Here is a 21188-nt window from a genome sequence, read left to right on the forward strand (position 1 = left end):
CTTTCAGGAGTGTTCCAGGGTGTTTCAAGGAGTTTCAGGGACGGTGCAGGAGGTTTCAAAAGGATTGCGGGGCGTTTCAGCGGTGTTCTAGAGCAATGATCCTCAGGCCCATTTTGTCAACTGCTCGTATTGGAACACCTGGATCAACTTGCGAAACATTCAACACGTTATTCTTCATTATTTCGAGAGTAAAACAACTTCCATAAAAAAAATTGCAAGGAAATCTACGGTAACAAAGAGAAGTGGACAGGCTGCACTATGGTGACCACGCTTCTAGAGGGTCTCAGGAGAGTTTCAGAAGCGTTCTAGAGCGATTTCAGGTGGTTAATAGGCATACCATGGGACCTCTTTGCATTCCTCTGGAACACTTGAGAATCCCTTAAACCCACGCAAAACGAGCCTCCTGCAATTCTCCTAAGACCCTAAGGAACTTCATCCTTTTATGCTCTTCTGATACTCCTGGTAACCCCTTTCAATTCATCTCATACTCCCGCGCCACAACTAACCTTTTTCTTTGGAACTAAGCTCCTTTCTTCAAAGCAGTGACTTACTTTATGTACGGAATTTCCTCTCTTCATGCCCTGTTTGATGTTTGCATATTTCCAATGCATGCACTACACTGAACGGAAACCCCATCCCGAAATCGACTGATTTGTCCTACCATCCGCTCCAAATAATTAAAATCATGTTTTGGAATGACGAATCAGTCGTATCGTAATCATCCTGAGATCGACTGACGATCATCTCATTCGTGTATGGATCGATGCACGCTATTCGAATGAACACAGGTTGCAAAGCGAAGGCAACGCAGTTGCACCGGTCATATTCATCGATAGCGGAACAAGTCTCTTGATCATAATATTCGCGACGTTGGCAATTTTTGGTCGCATATGCTATTTTGAGGACATGCCACCTTTTTGAGAATGGGAACCCGCGAGGGTTTATCAACTTCCCAACGCTCTTTTAAAATTATGTTTCAAAAGTCAACCGGTGAAATGTTAGTTATACATCGCTAGAGAAGAAGTTTGCTCAACCATATGGTCGGCATTCCAGTTTCGTATTGTTGTCATCCAATTTTAGGATGACATCATTCGGTCGGTGGCCCATACGGTTTCCGACCGATTATCGTTAAGGGGCGCGATCGAATCGCTTCTCAGTCGCTTTCGGGCGGGGGTTTTCGTTCAGTGTATCCGTGCATACAAAAGGTTCAATTTTATCACGAATAAGGTTTAAAATCACCTGGGCTTCGATTTCGCTCTAGAACGCCTTAAAACTTCCTGATGCTTGCGAACAAAAGTCCAAAAAATTGGATGCGTCATAAAATCTTATGTACCTTCTTTTCTTCCTGTCTGCTGTTTGGACTTAGTGACGCAGCTGTTTGTTTGGACGTTATACCACGGAAAAAGCGTCATAAAGCCCTGAAACGCTTTTATACCTTTCTGGAATGCCCTCCGAAACAATTTCGAAATCCCAGAAACACTCTGAAACGTATTGAAACGCCTTCGCACGTCTTAAAAACTCCTCTTGAACATTCCTCAAACCTTCTTGAAAGCACTCTGAAACGTTCCTTCTAATCGCCTTGAAGTTGAATATCTTGAAACCCCTTCGAAATCCCATTCAACCTCCCTTGACGGCTTCCTAAAAGCCCCTTAACCTTCCTATTGTATTACGTTGGCAACAGTTCGCTGACGTTTTGCACGGTTTGAGTCGAAAATGACCCTGTGGGGTATAAACAAAGCTGAGTAGCATTTCCCATGCGTGTATTTCCCCTAGCAAGCATCAGTGACAGCCAGCACCATGACGGGGTCGTCGTCAGTGTGATGCTGCCTCATTGACGAGGGGACTGTTGGCGGAGCAAGACGCCATCACCGTGAGGTTCCGTATTATGCCAAGTGATTCTACTGCAGTTTGCTAAGATGGCTGGGAACGGATTGTTCCAGTGAGTTGCCCGGTATTCACATTGGCGATCCTGCCAGGAGTGCATCATAATCAATAACAAGTTAATCATAAAATAGGTAGAATCACTTGGCATAAAAACAGTGAGAGAAAACAAATCGTTTTGGTGTGTGAAGTGTGTGGTGGTGCTGCAAACACAGTGAAGTGGGTGTTGCAATTCTGCGGTTCCTTCCTGACGAAAGCTAGAGCGCGGAAAGTTTTTGTCATGCCAACCGCGTTCTGTTTTAGCCTTGGTTCTAGCTCACACACATGAACAAAGGCGCGGTGACGGACGTGGTTGATTTTTGTTGTCGACTGGTAGCACGCTGTGGATAGGTGGTCGGTCGATGATTGCATGCATGTTTCTTCATGTTCTTGCTCGGCATGGATGGTCGCGCTTTCGTTGATTCCTCGGATCGTACATGCTCGTGTTGTCGCTCGGTTGAACGGTAAATGCAAACAGGTTGATGTGCATGATGGTAGAGGTGTTTGATTATTGTGAATGTTGCCGTAAAATTCTCGCGGCGTTGGTTTTTGCTCGGGTTTTTGGTAGGGCATATTAATGGCGTTTCGAACCGCCGAAAATTTTTCTGCATAAGGAAAATGCAGGGACGTGTAATGAAAACCGTCCAAGGAAACGGCATTTTTGGATAACTGCCGAAAATTATTCTGCATAAAGAAAATGCAGGGACGTGTAGTGAAAACCGTCCAAGATAAAGGCGTTGTTGGATAACCGCCGACAATTTTTTCTGCATAAGGAAAATACAGGGTCGTGAAATGAAATCCGTCCAGGGAAATGTTATTGAAAAACTGCCGAAAATTGTTTGTGGAAAATGCAGCGATGTGTAAAGAAACCCGTCTAAGGAAATGGCGTTGCATGATAACTGCCGAAAGCTGTGCGTGAGGAAAATGCAGGGACGTGTAATGAAAACCGCCCATAAAAATTGCATATCGTAAAACAGTTTAAAATTCGAAGTACGCAATGAAAACATATCTACTGAAAATATGTTGTAGAACCTCTTTTGAACTCGTTTTGTAGAATCTATTTTCGTATAATGAAGGACATTTGTGTGTTATATATGGTCCATCTGTACCATCACATTGAAGCATTGAAAATGGAGTTGTATGATATACGGAATCTTTAGTCTGAAAAATCTCAAATTCGTTAATTTCTTGTTTTTTTTTTCTTTTTTGACAAATAATTCTTACAAAATATGTTCGTTTTCGTTGAATGCGTCGAATTTTCGCAATCGTGAATAACGATTGATTTGAGTGAGAGAAAAACAGGGCCGGCTACATAACGAGACGTGCGCTTGAAGGAGAGAAGACGCATCACCCAACTGCGTGTGTTGTAGTTATTTTTATTGGAGCTCGGCAAAACCCCATAGATGATTGGTTAGCATTGCAAGTTATCAATCAAATGATATAGGTTCGATATTAACAAAAGTGCGTTTACTAAACAAAAAAGTAAATGTGGCCATTCGTCTTAATTCTTGTATCTTGAAGTGTATCTTGTTGCATTGGTGCCATAAGGATGAAGAGAACGAAATTGAGGGTTTGAGCGTAAAAATAACAAGCCTTTTAGTCGAAAACTTTTTTTTCGGAGAAGAGGGAGAATGTGGGGTATAAACAAAGCTGAGTAGCATTTCCCATGCGTGTATTTCCCCTAGCAAGCATCAGTGACAGCCAGCACCATGACGGGGTCGTCGTCAGTGTGATGCTGCCTCATTGACGAGGGGACTGTTGGCGGAGCAAGACGCCATCACCGTGAGGTTCCGTATTATGCCAAGTGATTCTACTGCAGTTTGCTAAGATGGCTGGGAACGGATTGTTCCAGTGAGTTGCCCGGTATTCACAGACCCTAATACACAAGGAGAGTTAAACCTTCTGATACGCCTTGGCCCGCATTGAAACGTGCTCAAATTCATCTGACTTAAAAACCCAGCAAGGATAAAAATAAATAACTAAATAAAAATCTATAGGTATGTTCTGGAATCACTGCCAAGCAGAGCCAGGACAATGACAACCCGAAGAATGGCAGACAAAGCGATACCTTTCAAGAACGTCAGTAGTTGAATTCCACGAGGAAGATTATCAATAAGTCTAGAACATGATTGGTAGGCATGAAAAAATGCAAGTGCGTACTTTGAAGTTCTAGTTATGGAATTATCGTAAAACGCATTGAATTCGGGCCAACTTCAGCCAAAAAATACTCGATTTCGTTATTTTGTTCGACAATTTACTGCGTGAGACTTTGGTTGTGTAGCGAAACAGCAGGTATGAATTCCTAATTGTTCGCGGCAAAAATATTAATTTTTAAGGTTAATAAGTAGTTGTCATCCCATTTTTTTTTAAACCGCAGATATTGGCGGTTTATTTCGAAAAGGCTCCTGTAGCGAACGTTTGTATACACTAAAACCCCAATTTACGCTCGCTTTTTTGCGCCAAACTCAATTTGCACCCCCGATTTACACAAATTCCCAAAATAACGCTCCCCCCATTTACGCTCCTTAGGCGTAAATTGGGGTTTTTGGTTTTCGGGAACAAGTAACATGTGATACATACGATACATAGATGTTTAGGGTAAAGAGTAGAAGGTAGGGTAGAGGGTAGGGTAAAAGGTAGGGTAGAAGGTAGGGTAGAGGGTTATGGTAGATGATAAAGTAGAAACTTGGATAGAGGGTTAGGGTAGATGATTAGGGTAGACGGTAGGGTAGAAGGTAGGGTAGAAGCAGAAGATAGAGAAGAGAGTAGGGTAAAAGGTAGGGTGGAGAATTAGAATAGAAGGTAGGATAGAAGGTAGGGTAGAGGGTGCGGTAGAGGGTTAGGGTAGAGGGTAGAAGAGAATGTGGGTAGAAGGTAGAGTAGAGCACTTTCGGTACTTGAGATATTCACGTGGCCCGTGACCATAGATTGGAAACAACTGATTTTTACAATACAACTACATTGTGATAAGTACATACTCCCTGAAGTGCACAATGCGAAAAACCTTTTCACTTTATCCTCACACCTTGGTTCTTGAGAAATTTGCTTGGCCCATGACCGTAGGTTGGGAACCACTGAACTTAGCAAAGCTGCTAAATTATTGATTGTAATTGAATAACTTTTAACCTTTCCCAGGTTGGGAACTTTGTGATTTCGATCTTTACAAACTAATTATTAAACTGAAAAAAAAAACACTCGCCCGATTTACGCATTAATTCCCAAATAGCGCTCCCCCCAAGTTACCTTTTGAGCGTAAAATGGGGTTTTAGTGTAAGTTGATTTAGTAAGAAATATTGTCCATAGTTACACTTTGTAACATCGCTTATTCCAAATCTCTAAAGTAATTACAATTACAATTGATCTTTTCGCTATCAACCCATAGAGTAAGTTGGAGCAGGATAAACCCTTACGAAAATTTGAGATGTTTCATGAATTCATTAGAAGAAGAACAAATGTAAAAAATACATATATTACTCTTACTAATCGAGTTAATCAGTTAATTTTTCAACTTTGAGTTACGTTGAATTTTTAAGTTCAAGAACAAAGTACATTAACTGAGGTAGATAAAATTGGACAAAGGCATAGCTTGTCACGAAAGAGGCTGATTTTCATTTTATTTTCATATTCCTAGTTTTAATTTTTATAGTATGTCTTACAACCATATGATGACACCCTCACAGTATGTACCGCATATAATCCGATACGTTTTCATCGCGCCCGTATATTTCATTTCCAGAACTTCAGCTGACAGGTTTACGACCACCATGGCATGTTGCACTCCACGCTAGTCACGAATCGTGAATTAATTCGCGTGCGAAGCATCTCGCTTGCATTTCAACACATTGCCTAAAATTGTGTCACTACGCACAGATGTATGACCGACCAACAACAACACCCTTCGTCCCAGCGAAAGGTGTTCTGCTCTGGATGTAGGTATGCATGCAGAAGGTTTTAATTTATTCATTAGCAGCTCCAGGTTTTCCATGCCAATCAACAAAGCCGTTCTTCTATCGGACACCTCCCTCCATTCTCCGCAACTGCTACTGATGCTATACGAGCCTCAGAGAAACGAGTAGATCCTTATCGTAATTCCCTAAAGTATGCATGCTATTGGTCGCACCCATCACCGACCGAGCAAAGACTCCGGAAGACCAACAATTTACCTGGACGAATTCCAGTAATCTAACCCGAACATCAGCACACTCCCAGCCAACTGATGGGCGAAGAATTTCGGTGCGTATTTTCACATCGGTCATTAATCGTTTACTGTCACGATCCATACGAGAGGCCACGCGGGCAAAGGGTTGAAAAGGGATAACTGTTTCTGTTTAAATGATATGTTACCAAAACGCACTTTAATTAAGTTATCATGTCAAGTGTGGTAGAACACAAAACTGCGGTTTTTGTCCTTCTGGGCCCTGGAGCTATTAGTGGGTTCGACGCATTTGAATTTACGGAAAAGTGGAACAGTAGTTGCTGCTGTGCTACATCAGACAGGAAGCAATAAAGTTAAAGGATGACTATTAGTAACACCGAATTGAACAATAGCACTGACTGGTCAATAATTTCTATTTGCTACACAGAACTGTTTCACGAGTAAAAACACAACTGTGGAAAAAGCAATAGGATATAACAAAATTGTGAGTAAACGCCTACATTCTCGTCGGAAATTGTTTCTTCGTCCTGCATTCATTGATGTATGGCTATTGAAACTATCACTCGTGAGAAAAGATTTAAAAACAATCGCACTCTTTAATTATATCAGATCTGTCCCAAAATTTCCTAAATGTCTAACTTTAGCATAATAACTTTTAGGTCACTATGTTTATTCTTCAAGTTTTAAATGATACAAGTTGAGCGGAATATTCACCTTTTTTTTTTAAACAATCCACGCACTGCCGTGGGATATTTCCTTCATAACGAATTTTACGTTATACATATTTCATGTCGCAAAAATACACTCTTATATAGACCATAAAACCCACAAATACAAAATTTTGGACCAGCCTGCACCAATCATCTGCGTTCGGAGTTCACTAAGTGTATCTTCGCCATCAGTAGATAACCCCAGAAAAAGTGCTTTGTCTTTCACCCCTCACATACATAGCGGTTTGCTCTATGCCATGCCATCACACAGCCAGGGCCAACAGAACAGTTGATAGCAATTCAACTCAGCTCAGCTCGATCGGAGCAACTCATCAACTACCACCTACCGACCGACCGACCAATCCAAGCGGCGATGGTAAGGTGTGGGGCAGAGAGCCGTAGCGGTGATGTGGAAAGTGAAAATTCGAAAACCACCAACAAAAAACACAGAACGAAAAAAAAAGGTACGAAAAACAGTTTCTGTTCCGCTACATTAGATACGTGAGTGAGTTTTGAACAACCGAGTCAGTCAAATGAGCATCACCGACCGACCAGCTTCTATCTGGCTGGCAGGCAGTATACCAGTTGAGAAGGCCACGCCGAGAAAAGAAAACAAATAAAAGAACGCGCAGAGCGCATTGCACACCGCATTTCTTCGGCAGGAACGGCTCAGGCTTAGGAGGAGAAAGAACGTCAGTTTTGCACCAGGGGTTTTCAAACTGCGGAGTGCCGACCATGCTCTGTCTACACGCACTCTGCAGAACCACGCAACATTTGAAGAACATTTGTGCATACACAAGTTATGTCACGCAAATTCGACCATTTTCAACACCACCTCCCTCTGTGTCACACGTTTTGTATGGGACCTCACCATTTTTTTTTTATAAATCGTCACGTTCTAGAAACACCCCTCAACAGCGTGACGTAATTTGTGCACAGCTCCTAAAAGTGATCTCTGTTTTCGGCAAAGTTCTAGCAAACCATCTACTTTGATAGGGAAAATATGAGTACCGTGATTTCGGGTGAAATTGATCACTTTTCACAGTTTTTGGCTTCTAATTTTTGAATAGTTATCGATATGGTCAAATTCAATGCTTTAAAACAAGTACGACCACGAGTTTGATCAGTCAACGAGGTTGAAACTTTTACTGCGAATCATTTTATTGCAATAAATATCATTTAAAATAAAAAATCAGAAATTTTAGTTTCGGGGTGAAATTGATCAGTCAGTGAAATGTCTTTGTAAGTGCTGAAAATAAATTTTCCATCTGAATTAACCACCCCAGAATGCGAAATGCTTTGTAAAACTTACACAAGTTTAGTAAATTCTTTATTATTTCAATTTAAAGTTTAATAAATCTAAAGAAATCGCCTAAAAGTAGGTAATCTCCATACTAAACAAGTCATTACTTTAGCAAAAGGGCAATTTTATGCATAAATATCAATATTTATAGAACTTTTAATGACGAAATCGGGTTTAGCGAACACTTGGCAGCTATAAACATTCATTCGAATATATATTCCATGTGCGATACAGCTACGGTAGCAAAAGATTGAAAGTGTCTTTGAAATTCGCCAAACACGCAGTTTCGGAAAATATGAAATTTAATACAGAAATATGTGACTAATTAGCTGTAAAGCATGTAAACTCATCATTCAATAACCCTTGAAGCAGATGATGGTCATTTTCTACTAATTGTTTTAAGTTCAAAGCTTTATTTTTGACAAACAAAAATTTCCCTCAAGTCGATCAATTTCACCCCACTGATCAATTTCACCCGAAATCACGGTACATACTTGGGTTTGGGACATCATTGACATCCCAAAACATCCTGAACACCGAAAAATTTGGAAAAATATAATAACTGATAAACCAATTCCGAAGAGAAGAAGTTTGCTTTTCCTCGAAGATAAAGTGCATCAGAATTTGCCTGCAGTTGGAGTGTTTAAATAATGCTGATTTTGAAAACGATTTGCATTTGTACGTATTTGAATAGCCTTCTTATAAATATGGAAAAGTTTTCATAACTTGGTATGGCCAAAATATTCTAAACTGCTTTGAATCTACATGAGTAATTTCATTTCATTTTAGCAGCAAATTCTGACAAATTCCACAATCTGCTATGATTTGTTAGTCTATTGGAATCTCGGAAGTCACTCGTTTTAATTATTAGGGGAGCGCCGACCATCCAAACTAACTTGGAGATCGTGCATTTGAAATGCTATTCAACAGCTGTCACATTTCCAGTAGCAGTTCAGTTGCTAATTTAGGGCTTTTTAACAGTTGAACTGCTATGATGGAGCAGTAAGCAGGTGGCATGTAGATTCATTGTTGAAATGTGGCTTGTTTAAGTATTTATTGGTTACCTTGGTATACAATACATACGGATTTAGGACATTATCTCGAATTCCATTACTCCAGATGATCCATTACGCCGAATGAGTTATCCGAAAGCATGTCTGAAGACCCACTCTGGGTAATTAACGGTGCTCCAAGTGGTTTGCCACACTTTCAGATCTGATCATCAGATATGTAAAGAAACTTTCAAACATAGGTTATTCCTTCTAGTTATTCTTTATAGGAATTTGTTAGCATTACAACTGATAATATTTTTAACAAAGATTTTTCCAGATTTCAATTATAGGTTACTCTTTCAATTTGGTGGATGCCTTCGACTGTTATTGCTGATTTTTGGAAAGTTTACGGCTCCTTCAGTCTTTTAAGCAGCTTAAACGATTATTAATTGCGTCGATTCGGTTCCAGGCAATCCACAGATCCATGAATTTGACCGGTATAATGCGGACAGAGATTGTAACGAGCGTTGACAAGCTCGAACAGCAATCGATTGCCTGTTATATTGCACTATGTAATAGTTTTTTTCGTCTATTCAGTCATAAAACAATAGTTCTATGATGTAGTATCAATATTAGATTTTTTAGTGGGAGAAATATACATTTTTTATTGCATTTGTTGATTTTTTTTTTCGGAAAATCTGATATTTTCTTTTGCTTGAAAATCAATTTTTCATGGGACATTTAAATTTAATTTAAGTGCATAATTAAATCGATATTTCCCATGAAAAATTGATTTTCAAGCATAAGAAAATATCAGATTTTCCGGAAAAAAAAATCAACAAATGCAATAAAAAATGATATTTCTCCTGATTTGATAATGATATTACATATTGCTTTCACTCTCTGCTATGGATTTTTTTTAAATTTATTATGGGGCATTTAATTGGCTGCCCTATGTGGGTTTCACAGTTGCATACATCCCAACATTTGGCAATTTGTCTTGCAAGTTTTATTGCCATTCGTGACCATGTATCTTCACGAATTAGGATTTTCAAAGATGCTGCGAATTGGAAGCATCGGAATAGACTGGACATCGAAGATAGCATGAAGTGTGTATTGAAAACGACAGCTCGAAAGATCAAATTACTACCGGACTAGATGAGAAAAGCACAATTATTACAGGATGTGTTATTTTGTTACAACGATGTTTGTGACACCGGTTGTTATAAAACATGTACCGTTAGTAGTTAAAACAACAAAAATTCTAACAAAACTCGTTCCAGTTAAAACAAAAATATTTCAAGTTGAGATATAATCATAACAAGATTACATCGAATTTTGCTAGATTAAACTTGTGAAATCATAACAAAATCCTAACAAGTTCTGTTATATATTTCAGAACAAATTTGTACAAGTTTTGTTATAAATCTCTTGGCTCAAGTGTCCAAAATAACACAAATTATCAAGATTTTTCGCAACAATACAAAGAATATTACAAACTCTAAGATAATTTTGTTTAAAAAATATAACAAAGATTGCAATAAACGTGTTACGAAATTATGTTATTGGCAATTATATTTCAATGCATGATATAACAAATGTTGTTATACATTTAATTTAGTAAATTAAACAAGTTTTGATATAATTTTGTTACTAAAAATATAACAAATATTATTGTAATTTTTTTATGGATATTTACATAGAAAAATTCTTACAACAGAATTATATCAACTTCTGTTCCCAAGTAACACACATGTCATATAAGTGTTACGGCAGCGCAAATTTTTGTTGTATAAAAGTTAATTTGACGCTTTGCTAACACTGTGTTAAAATAAACTCAAATTTACTTCTATACAACCAAAACTTGCGCTGTCGTAACTCTTGTATGACATACGTGTTACTTGGGTTATTTCTTACAACAGTTGTTATAATTTTGTTCTGATCATGTTATGCGTTTCTGGTCGGATATATAAGTTTGTACAGGTATAAGTCTCGCATTGATTTTTAAATCAGGTTTTTTTTTTTGCTTGTCGATGACTAAATAAGATCATTTTCCAATAAAGTTCAATCATCCCGCTACATAATTTATTCTTTTGATACTCTTTGATGAGAGGGGAAATGAGATTTGGGGAAATCCAAAAGGGGTGCGCGGACTGTATACGGTTGGAAACCACTGCGTTAGGCTTCTAACTCAACCTTACTTATCGAACAGATCAAATGTCCATGAAGGACATCGATTGTTGCTCACTTAACCCTTTGAAGCCGGAGGGGTCAATATGACTCCGGCGATGAAACCGAGCATAACAAACGTATTCGAGGCCAGCGAGGTTGCGGCAGCAGAGGCGAAACTATCCGGCTCCAAAGGGTTAAAGGAAATAACAGTATACTATAGGTATCTGCATCAAAACAATATGAAAGCTCAAGCCACACCAATTAAGGTGACAAATCATCAAGGGACTTTCTTTAATGCCTATTTAACTAACCTAGTTTTCACCTGGCACCCAATCACGAAAGATAAAATAGAACACTACAAATGTACAATAAGAAACGTCACAAATTTTCCAGATACAAGCATAACATAAATATGATACAATGCAACACTAAACATAACTTTACCCAGTTATCTAAATCGATAACAATTTCCGATCTCAGGATGACGAGGTTTCGCTTTAGTTTAGTTTTAGGACCATCACTCATCCTGGTATTCAGCATGACCATGCTGAGGGTGACGGGTTCGATTCCCGGTCGGTCCAGGATCTTTTCGTAAAGGAAATTTCCTTGACTTCCTTGGGCATAGAGTATCTTCGTGCCTGCCACACGATATACACATGCAAAATGGTCATTGGCAGAGGAAGCTCTCAGTTAATAACTGTGGAAGTGCTCATAGAACACTAAGCTGACAAGCAGGCTTTGTCCCAAAGAGGACGTTACGCCAAAAAGAAGAAGAAGAAGACTCATCCTGGAATTGTGTATGTATGGCAGTTCGCCGTTTCTTAACAGACTTTTATTCTGTGTTCATAGTTTGGTTTTGTCTAGGTAAACTAATCCTAACAGGGCCCCTGGGATCAAGAACTCTTAGCAGCCGTCTACACTTTGATGTCCCTGTTAGAGAACAGTTTGCTCGACTTTAAGATTACCATTGCCTAACATGGACTGAATATAGGCAATTAAATAGTGGCTACATTTCATGAGCCAATTTTATTCCGCAACACTACAAACACTTAAATGACGAACAAATATACATTTACTAAAACAAATATAACTGTTGGGGCAGTTTGGTGGACGACGGAGTGGATGAAAACAGTTTTGTAGTTGTTTTACTGAACAGCTTTAAAGCTAAAATATATTTGTAATGATTAATTTTCATTGGATAAATTCATCGATAAGGAACTTACATTTCTGTTTTCTCCATAGACTAAGTACCGCTTCCCAACGTCTTCCAAACTAATTAATATAGCAAACCAACATTATTTGCACTTACTACGTGCCAAATTCGTTTGACAAAATACCGCCAACTCGCTGAGCTAACAATGAGGCTGAATGTGCTCTATAAACTAAATCTTCTGCACAGGCTACAATTGATCTGTCGAGAGCACCGACACACAAAAGAATTCCTGGTTGTTTCACCATCTCGCTCGATTGCCGCTGCACAGTGGTTGCGGCAACAATAACAAGAAGGGGATTCACTTAAGGTGAGTTTATAACGAAGCCACACCTGGAATTTCCAAAAGCACAAATCTGAAGAACCGAGGGTTGGCTTGCGCTGAAAAGTTGATCGATTGGTCACCACCAGCGAGTCACCAATCGATCAAATTTTCAGCGCAATCCGTCTTTTGGTTCCTCAGATTTGTGCTCTTGAAAATTCGAGGTGTGGCTTCGTTATATATTCACCTTAACAGCGTAAACCGCTTATTAAAGTTTATTCTGATTAAATGTCGCGATCGCCAAGGCAATCTTTGATTATATCATTTACAATTTCATGAAACAGGAAATCATGGCTTAAGCACTGTTTGCAGTTTAGAAGGAATTTCTCAGCCTATCTTGATGCATGAGGAATTCCTTGCCTAAATCGCTCAAGAAACCGGTTTTTCTTCGATCGCAGTACGCAGTAGCGAAGAAATGACAGTTCAAATGGCAATCACCGAAGAAAGTTTCTGCCAGGAGTCACTCAAGAAGTTTCTTGAGCGTTTCCTTTTGAACTCAAAACTGCGCCTTACGCAGCAATTTAAACTGTTTAGTGAGTCCCCTTAAGGCGAAACTGGAAGCATTTCCTCATTTTTTTGGTTTTTGATTTTTTATTAAATAACGAAGCAATATTTTCAAAATCGGTTTTCGTGCACATGTAGATTATGGATCAGGGTATCTTCTGATTTTTTTACGCGGTAGAAAATGTTTTTCGTTTTTGCAGAAACCATTTTTTAGTGAAATTTTGTTCAAAAACTACGGCCTTCGAGCGTTTTTAACCTTTCAACCTTCGATCTTTCGTCCTTTTATCCTAGTTATTTTTTTCATTTCGGCCTTTCGATCTTCTGACTATTTATATGTTTTTTTTTTTTCATTTCGACCTTATGACCTTTTGTCATAGATCCGTTTTATGTGGCAGATGGATCATTTGCGGGTCTGTGATGTTTGTGTTCGCTGCATTTAGACGATCAAGGGTGTTGTAATGCGTCCTGAGGCCGCTCATCCGTGTGTTCAATTTGTTCGTCGTCATTCTTATGTAGCATGACGTACAATCGTTGCGTGGTATCCCGACTAGGGGATCATAACAAAATTATATCATAATATGTTATTATGTTATACAGAGCAGGGATGGGAACACTCACTTGCAAAGAGTTACACTCACTTGCTATTTTCTCAGCCCAGAAGCGTGCAATCAAAAAACGATGTATGAGCGAATTTTGCCTTGTGGTTTTATCTAAAAATTTGCCAAATAGAGTAGGGGTCGAACACGCATACCAAAGTTGTAACAGAGCTGTGAAAGCGACTCTCCACGAGGTGAGTGTAATTTACATTCACCTTGTGGAGAATTGCCTTCGCAGATCTGTTACGACTTCGGTATGCGTGTGCGACCACTACTCTATTCGGCAAACTTTTAGATAAAACCACAAGGCAAAAGTAGTCCATACATCGTTTTTTGATTGCACGCTTCTGAGCTGAGAAAATTGCAAGTGAGTGTAACTCTTTGCAGGTGAGTGTTCCCATCCTTGATACAGAGTTTTTCTAACATAGGCAGTTATAATTTAGATGCAGGATGTTGTTAAAATAACAAAAATTGTAACTAAAAATCATAAGGGTTCTAACAAAAGTGTATCAGAGTATGTTATAAATATATCAAAAATATATCAAACCCTGTTCTAAGTTTTTGATAAAATAAATCATAATTATAATACAGTTTGATATTTTCAGTTAGGGTAAAAATCAAATTGGGTAAAAACTAATCTTTTATACTCATTTTTGGGTAATTATTTTAAGTGTGTTATTCTATTTTTAGAAAATGATAGGTCACACATAAAAAAACTTTCTATGTAGTTCATTATAAAACTTACAAACCCGGACGGGATTTGAACCAATAATCCTACCATCGCTAATTATCAGTCGCCTTTACCAATGAGGCTATCACAGCACCTGAAGTGAACGATGAAAGAAGCTTTACTGGTTCTACGTATTGGCGGTTTCCCTATTCCCCCATCCCTTGTTTGTCAGACGCAGGACGAAAATAGACAGATTTGAATGCAAGATCAAACAATGAACCTCTCTCTCTTACCAACAACGCTATCGCGGTGCGAAGACATGCGCACTGAAACATTCAGAACAGTGGTGGCGTTCGCATGGCCCGTCGTCGTTTGTTTCCAAGGAGCAAAGAGAATGACAAAAAAATACTATTTATGATTGAGCTTCGTCATGGGGTGCCTTTTGGAGGCGACAAAGGTGATATAGTCGTTAGTGATTCTTTCCGGACGGAGATGATTTTATTTTGTTTTTTCTTCGCGCTTTGAGAACGACGATCATACACGTACCTACGTGAGCGAAGGTAAAATGTGGCTTTGTTTTAATTGATCACAGTTATGTCATATGCAGATATCATAACTTTTGCGGATGCTATTGAGTTTTATTCTATGTTTTAGATTATTTTTAGCAAAGAAAAGGATGACATAATGTCACAGCAAATATAGTTGAATGATAATAGGTCGAAATAAAAAAGTTCGAATAGACAAATGCAGTGATCAGTTGAGCAGATTTAGCATTCACATTTTTATTTTTTAGAATTACTTAATACCACATTTGCTATCTCCACGCTCAATAACATTTATAACTTCTTAATACATGATCTGTTCGGTACTTTTTAACGTTATAACTAGAAGTTAGAATAGCAGTACTGTTAAAATGACACACAAATCAACTATGCTTACTCAATTTTGAAATAAATAAACTCATGTTTGGGTTTCTTCATTTTTTGTGTAGATATTTTACGTTTTGAAGCTACAATTGCTACTTAATTTATAAGAATTGGGAATTGTGGAAAAGTGATAGGAATTTACACCGTAACGGTACTGGGATATTAAATGAAGAAAATACTTAGATAAAACATATCAGCAGCTATGATACTATATTTACCCAAAAACTCAAACTGAAGCATTGTATATAATAAGAAATGAGAAAGAGTCTGACAAAATTTCTAGAAGGTGCAATGCCTTGATTTTTTACTTAATAATATGAAGCAGCAGTCAATAAACTTAAGAAGGTAAACTATGTAATAGTTATATCTGCGTTTTTTTTCCGATTTTGACCATATTGGTCTCATTTAATCCAGATTTATTTTTTCCATCAACAAATCCGACAGAACCGATCTGGTCACCGTGGGTTAAGGAAACCCCGAATTGCTGTACGCATGGTTTCATACAAAGCAATGAAAGGAATTTTCCATAGACCAGCTGCAATAACATATCTGCCCAGCTTATGCCTATTCAACTATTGACTTCAAAGTAATCATTACGGGACATGTCGCCCGAGAGACCATGTTTTTTCAATACGTTGTACTTTTTGCAATACCGCGTGACCCAACCGTTCTATTATTTTTTTACGCATAAACAATAACAAATGCTTTCTTATTTTAACGAGTCGAAGTTTACTTAAATCGGTTCAAACTTGAAAAAAAATATGAGTACTTTTAAGATTTGAGGGTACCCGGATACGCTTCCGGCATTCTGCGTAGTAAAAAAAAACAAGCAAAACTGCAATCTATCAACAGCACTTGAACGTTTTTCTTAAAATTTTCAATGATACAGAATAAAGCTGTTTCCCTATAAGCGAGACACGCCACATTAAATGGCTAGACCTGTATTGGAAGTTGTGATACATTCTGTTTTTACACGATAGATGCGTCCGCGCATAAAAAGATCGTGTAAAAAAATCCCGTAATTTCCAGAAATCGTGCAAAAAAAATCAAAAGACAGATTTTGTACACGATTAGCCCTCCGGCCAAAATCGCGTAAAAAATCGCGTGATTTCAAGAAAACCGGGTAAAAAAAATCGTGCAAAATAAAATCGCGTAAAAAAGTCGTGTAAAAACAGAATTAAGTGTAATTCGTTTTTTGTCCATTCGGCCTTTTTTTCCTTTAAATCTTATGTTCTTTAACCTTCTATCCATTGACCTTTTGCCCCACAAGCAATGAAAAAACGAATACATAATCAAACATCTTATTTTTTTAAATTATCATCAAATCTTATTAAAATTAAAATTAATTCATATTCTGATATAATTATGTTATATTTGAACTGATCATTTTAATCAGTTGTAAATATAACAAAGTTATAACCGAGTTTGTTCTGAATTATTTATAACAAAATTAATTACAAAAGATTATAATATATTTTGTTATAATTCAGTTTGAAAAAATAATGAAGAGCCCATGCCATAACAAAATTATAACATAATTTGTTAGTTATATCACAACAAGATATAATTATGATATATTCTTGTTATGATCCTCTAGTCGGCATATGCTTGTAAATGATGTTTGTTTGTTGTCTTGGGGGGATTGAATCTTTGATGTTTGTCTAAAGATTTGTTTGACTGTTTTTATGTTGTAGTTTGCTAGTTTGACGTGTCTGTAGTCATTTTTCAGTTGTTTGTCGATTTTACTTGCCGATAATCAAACTTTTTTTAATATTTGAATTTTTGAGTAGTAATCATATAACTGGTTGATGGTTTCTTCCATTTGGAAGGAAACAAGTTGATGCTTCATATAAGCACAGAGAACAGACATTCAAGTCCAGTTCCGAAACTGTGTAAGGAATGTAACGGCCATTTGAAATCGGCAACACTAGTGGCAATAGCGTAGCGCTGCAATCGGTTAATTTCCCATACTAATTTAATTCCCCACTTGAAATGTTTCAATTCACCACTGACTGTGGCAATATGGTGTTTGGTGGCGTTAGTGTTGTCATAGTGTATTGGTTTGCAACCATACTCAAGTAAAGATTCAAATCCTTACACAACTTTCCGAATGAAATTTGTTGTAGCCTGGATGTCTGTTCTCTGTGATATAAGTGCCAAAAAGTGTGTATTATGAAATGTTTCGTGATTGAAATTGGACTATGGAAATACGTCAACTGGATAATAACGCATGACGGGCCGATATCCCTTTCGTGACGAACCAGCACAATTGTGCTGTTGAGCGGTAGCAGTTTTGCATATTTTTATCATCTGTTAAGGTGAATATATAACGAAGCCACACTTAGCATTTTCAAAAGCACACATCTGAAGAACCGAGGGTTGGTTTGCGCTGAAAAGTTGATCGATTGGTCATCACCAGCGAGTCACCAATCGATCAACTTTTCAGCGCAATCCGTCTTTAAATTCCTCAGATTTGTGCTCTTGAAAATTGGAGGTGTGGCTTCGTTATATATTCACCTTAAGACTTTGTTTTACGTTATGTAAACTGTTTCAATAATTCAGCCATTACTTATACTTGTTTATGTGAAAGTAAACTTTTGTTTACGTTGCCTGTGTGATTTGCCACCACAAGGTAAACAAAAAGTGGACAAAAACCGTAAAACATGAAAAAGTTTTGTCTGTCGCATAATTTTTATTAACGATTTGTCTATGTAGTCAAAGCTAGAAATCGAAAGATAAAGAGTAGTTCTTTCAAATGAGGTAAAATAATTGTTGTTTTGTTGGGAATTCTTAGAATTCTGGAGAGCCAAAGTTGAGCTATTTGTATGGGGATGTAATTTTTTTTGCGCTCCGTCACGAAAGGGATATAGCCACAGCTGTAAGGGCGTTGGTATTCAGCATGGGGGTGAAACGCGAAGCAGCAAAATTCGGACAAATTGTCGATTCAGTGTTGTTATGAAATTGATGATGAACTAAACTGCCCATAATCGCATAACAGTAACATTCGACAGAAGTAGGCATTGGAGAAAATGGGATTAACTCCTAAACTACCAAGGGTCCAAAAAAAGTCGGAAGTCCAACTTTGGCAAGGCATTTCTCGGCCGTTTTACAACCGATTTCAAAACTTTTTTTTGCGATGGAACCGGACAGGTTTCAAGATCGTTGTCCATTTAAAAAAATATAAAATAGATGCGTCTACCCAAAGTTATTAAGCAAAAGGCACTTCCTAGTTTTTTTGAGAGCGCATTTTTTGCGCACATTGATCAATAAAACAAAATTTAAAGCGATGACATATGGTTTTTTCGACTCTAAATCATGCGTACAGCTGGAGTGAACATGTTTATGCAAAATTAGTGATTTTTCAGTACACTTATAATTTACCTTACTCAAAAAACTGCTAAAAACCCTATTTTTCACATAAAATAAGCAATAAATCAAAATTCAAAGCGATGACATATAGTTTTTTTGGTCTTATATTGTTCGTAGGATTGTACTTGACATTTTTGATGAACAATGAAAATGTTCTAATTACACTCTTATTTTGTTTTACCCGGAAAACTACGAAAATTCCATACTTTTTACACAAAGTAGTCAACAAAACTAAATTTAAAACGATAACATGTAGTTTTTTAGCCTTGAAATGTTCGTAGCAGTTTGGGGGACATACTTGAAGAATAATAGTGATGTTTTCATTACACTCAAATTTTGATTCACTCAGAAATCAACGAAAGTACCACATTTTTCACACAAAGTGCTTAACAAAAATTATGGCTTACAATGCAAAGTAGTTTTTTTACCTTTAAGTTATTCGTGAAAGCGTACTGGACGTTCTTGATGAGTAATAGTGACGTTTTCATGACACACTTAATTTATTTTACTCAAAAAGCTAAAAAAATCCATATTTTTCATACAAAACAGTCAATAAAACAAAATTTAAAGCCATAACATGTAGTTGTATGGCCTTAAATTTTCTGTTACAATATACTGAACCTGTTTTTGATAGAATGTTGATGTTTACATTACACTAATATTTTGTTTTATGAAAAATGTACAAAAATACCACAAAAAAGCGAATAAGCTAAAATTTAAAGCAATGATATGTAGTTTTTCAACTTTGAATATATTGTACTAGTTTAGTGGATTCATTTGAACAACCTTAGTGATGTTTTTATTACACTCATATTTTATATCACTCAAAATACTAGGAAAATACCACATTTTGCACACAAAGTAGTCATCAAATAAAAATTGGAGTCAATGCATTATAGTTTTTTTTGCCATGAAATTTTCTGTAAAAAAGTACTATTTAGACTTGTTTGATAAACAATAGTGATCTTTCAATTACACTCGTTGTTTTCTAAATTTGTTTATAAAAAACAAAAACAACTCAAAAAAAGAGAACTTACTATGCGCAGCATATAGTCACATGTTGATGTAACTATTTTTGATAGTTAAAAGCACTGAGATTTTCACTCAGGTGGAGTACTGACTCAATTTGTTATTTATCATTTTATAAAATTCTTCATCTTTTTATACAATAAATTAACCTAACATGTTTCATACGACTTTTTCCATCATGTTGATACTCTTTGCGTTGCAATCTGTAATATTTTTTGGGATTTTATATGTTTATCAGAGCACATGAAAAAAAAAAAAATATTGGTCACCCAAAACAATTAAAACTGTCCAATCCTTACATTGCAATTATAACTGAGACACCAGTACTTGTTTTAAAATTATTAAATCAGGAAAAATACATGGAATAATATATTAGGGAATTTAGAATATTATCATATTTTTTCAGAAATCTCTTATTTTTTTCCTTTAGCATTTTCGAAGCTTTCTCCAGTCCTTTCAAGTTTCCATCCTAGTTCTCATGCATAGTGTTTTTCTTTTATTTGCTCTCATTAGTAGTTCCTTCCGTGGTTTATTCGATATTTTTAGATATTTCCGATAATTCCTTCTGGAATTTCTGCCAAAGAGTTTTCCGATATTTCTCCTGAATTTCTTCGCTGGTTTTCATCCGGAGTTTCTCCCGGGATTTCTCTTAGAGATTTTCAGAGTTCTTTCGTGAATTTTCTAAATATTTCGTACAAGAGCTTTTTTCCGAGATTTCCCAGTTCTTCTAAGGATTTCTTCCGAAGTTTCTCTCGCGTTCCTCATTGCATAATTTCTCGCAAAAATCACGTGGATTCATTCCGACATGTCTCCGGTTATTTACAACAATGAATTTTGTAGGTCTCAGGCAGAAGGTTTTCCGAGAAACACTTCTAGAAAAGTACAGTACTGGACGCGTTGACCGATTTTCATTCAAAGTGCTTAAGTTTGGAGCTCTGTATTTCAGCTTCTAGAGCACAAACTCCGAGAATAATCTCAGGCGAAACTTAAAAAAAAAACTCTCGCAAGAACCTTTATAAAATATCCCGGATGTAACTTCTGTAGAAATCTGGGGAGAAACTCCAGAAAAAAATCATTGAAATTGCTTAAAACTTCGGGAGAAATCCCAGAAGCAATTCCTTCAGAAAACTCGTGAAAAACTCCTTTAAAATACGGGAGGAGCCTCAGTTAAAATCCCAGCAATAGTTTCTGTAAAAATCTTAGAAAACCCGGAAAAATCTCATGGAGAAGTACCAAGAGAAATACCGGAAGAAATCGCGGAAAACCTTCAAGAGAAATTCCGAGAGAAACTCTAAAAGAAATTCTACGA

At 37.2% G+C, this 21188-nt stretch overlaps 1 long non-coding RNA gene across 1 annotated transcript; it reads left to right on the top strand.

Moving 5' to 3' along the window:
* Positions 1-9872: 9872 nt before the first annotated feature.
* LOC134289519 (uncharacterized) lies at positions 9873-20858 on the top strand. The gene is made up of 2 exons (XR_009998548.1): positions 9873-17799; positions 18005-20858. It is a non-coding gene; the product is annotated as an uncharacterized LOC134289519 (long non-coding RNA).
* Positions 20859-21188: the final 330 nt, after the last annotated feature.

This window comes from Aedes albopictus, chromosome 3 (assembly GCF_035046485.1).
Source record: "Aedes albopictus strain Foshan chromosome 3, AalbF5, whole genome shotgun sequence".
NCBI lineage: Eukaryota > Metazoa > Arthropoda > Insecta > Diptera > Culicidae > Aedes > Aedes albopictus.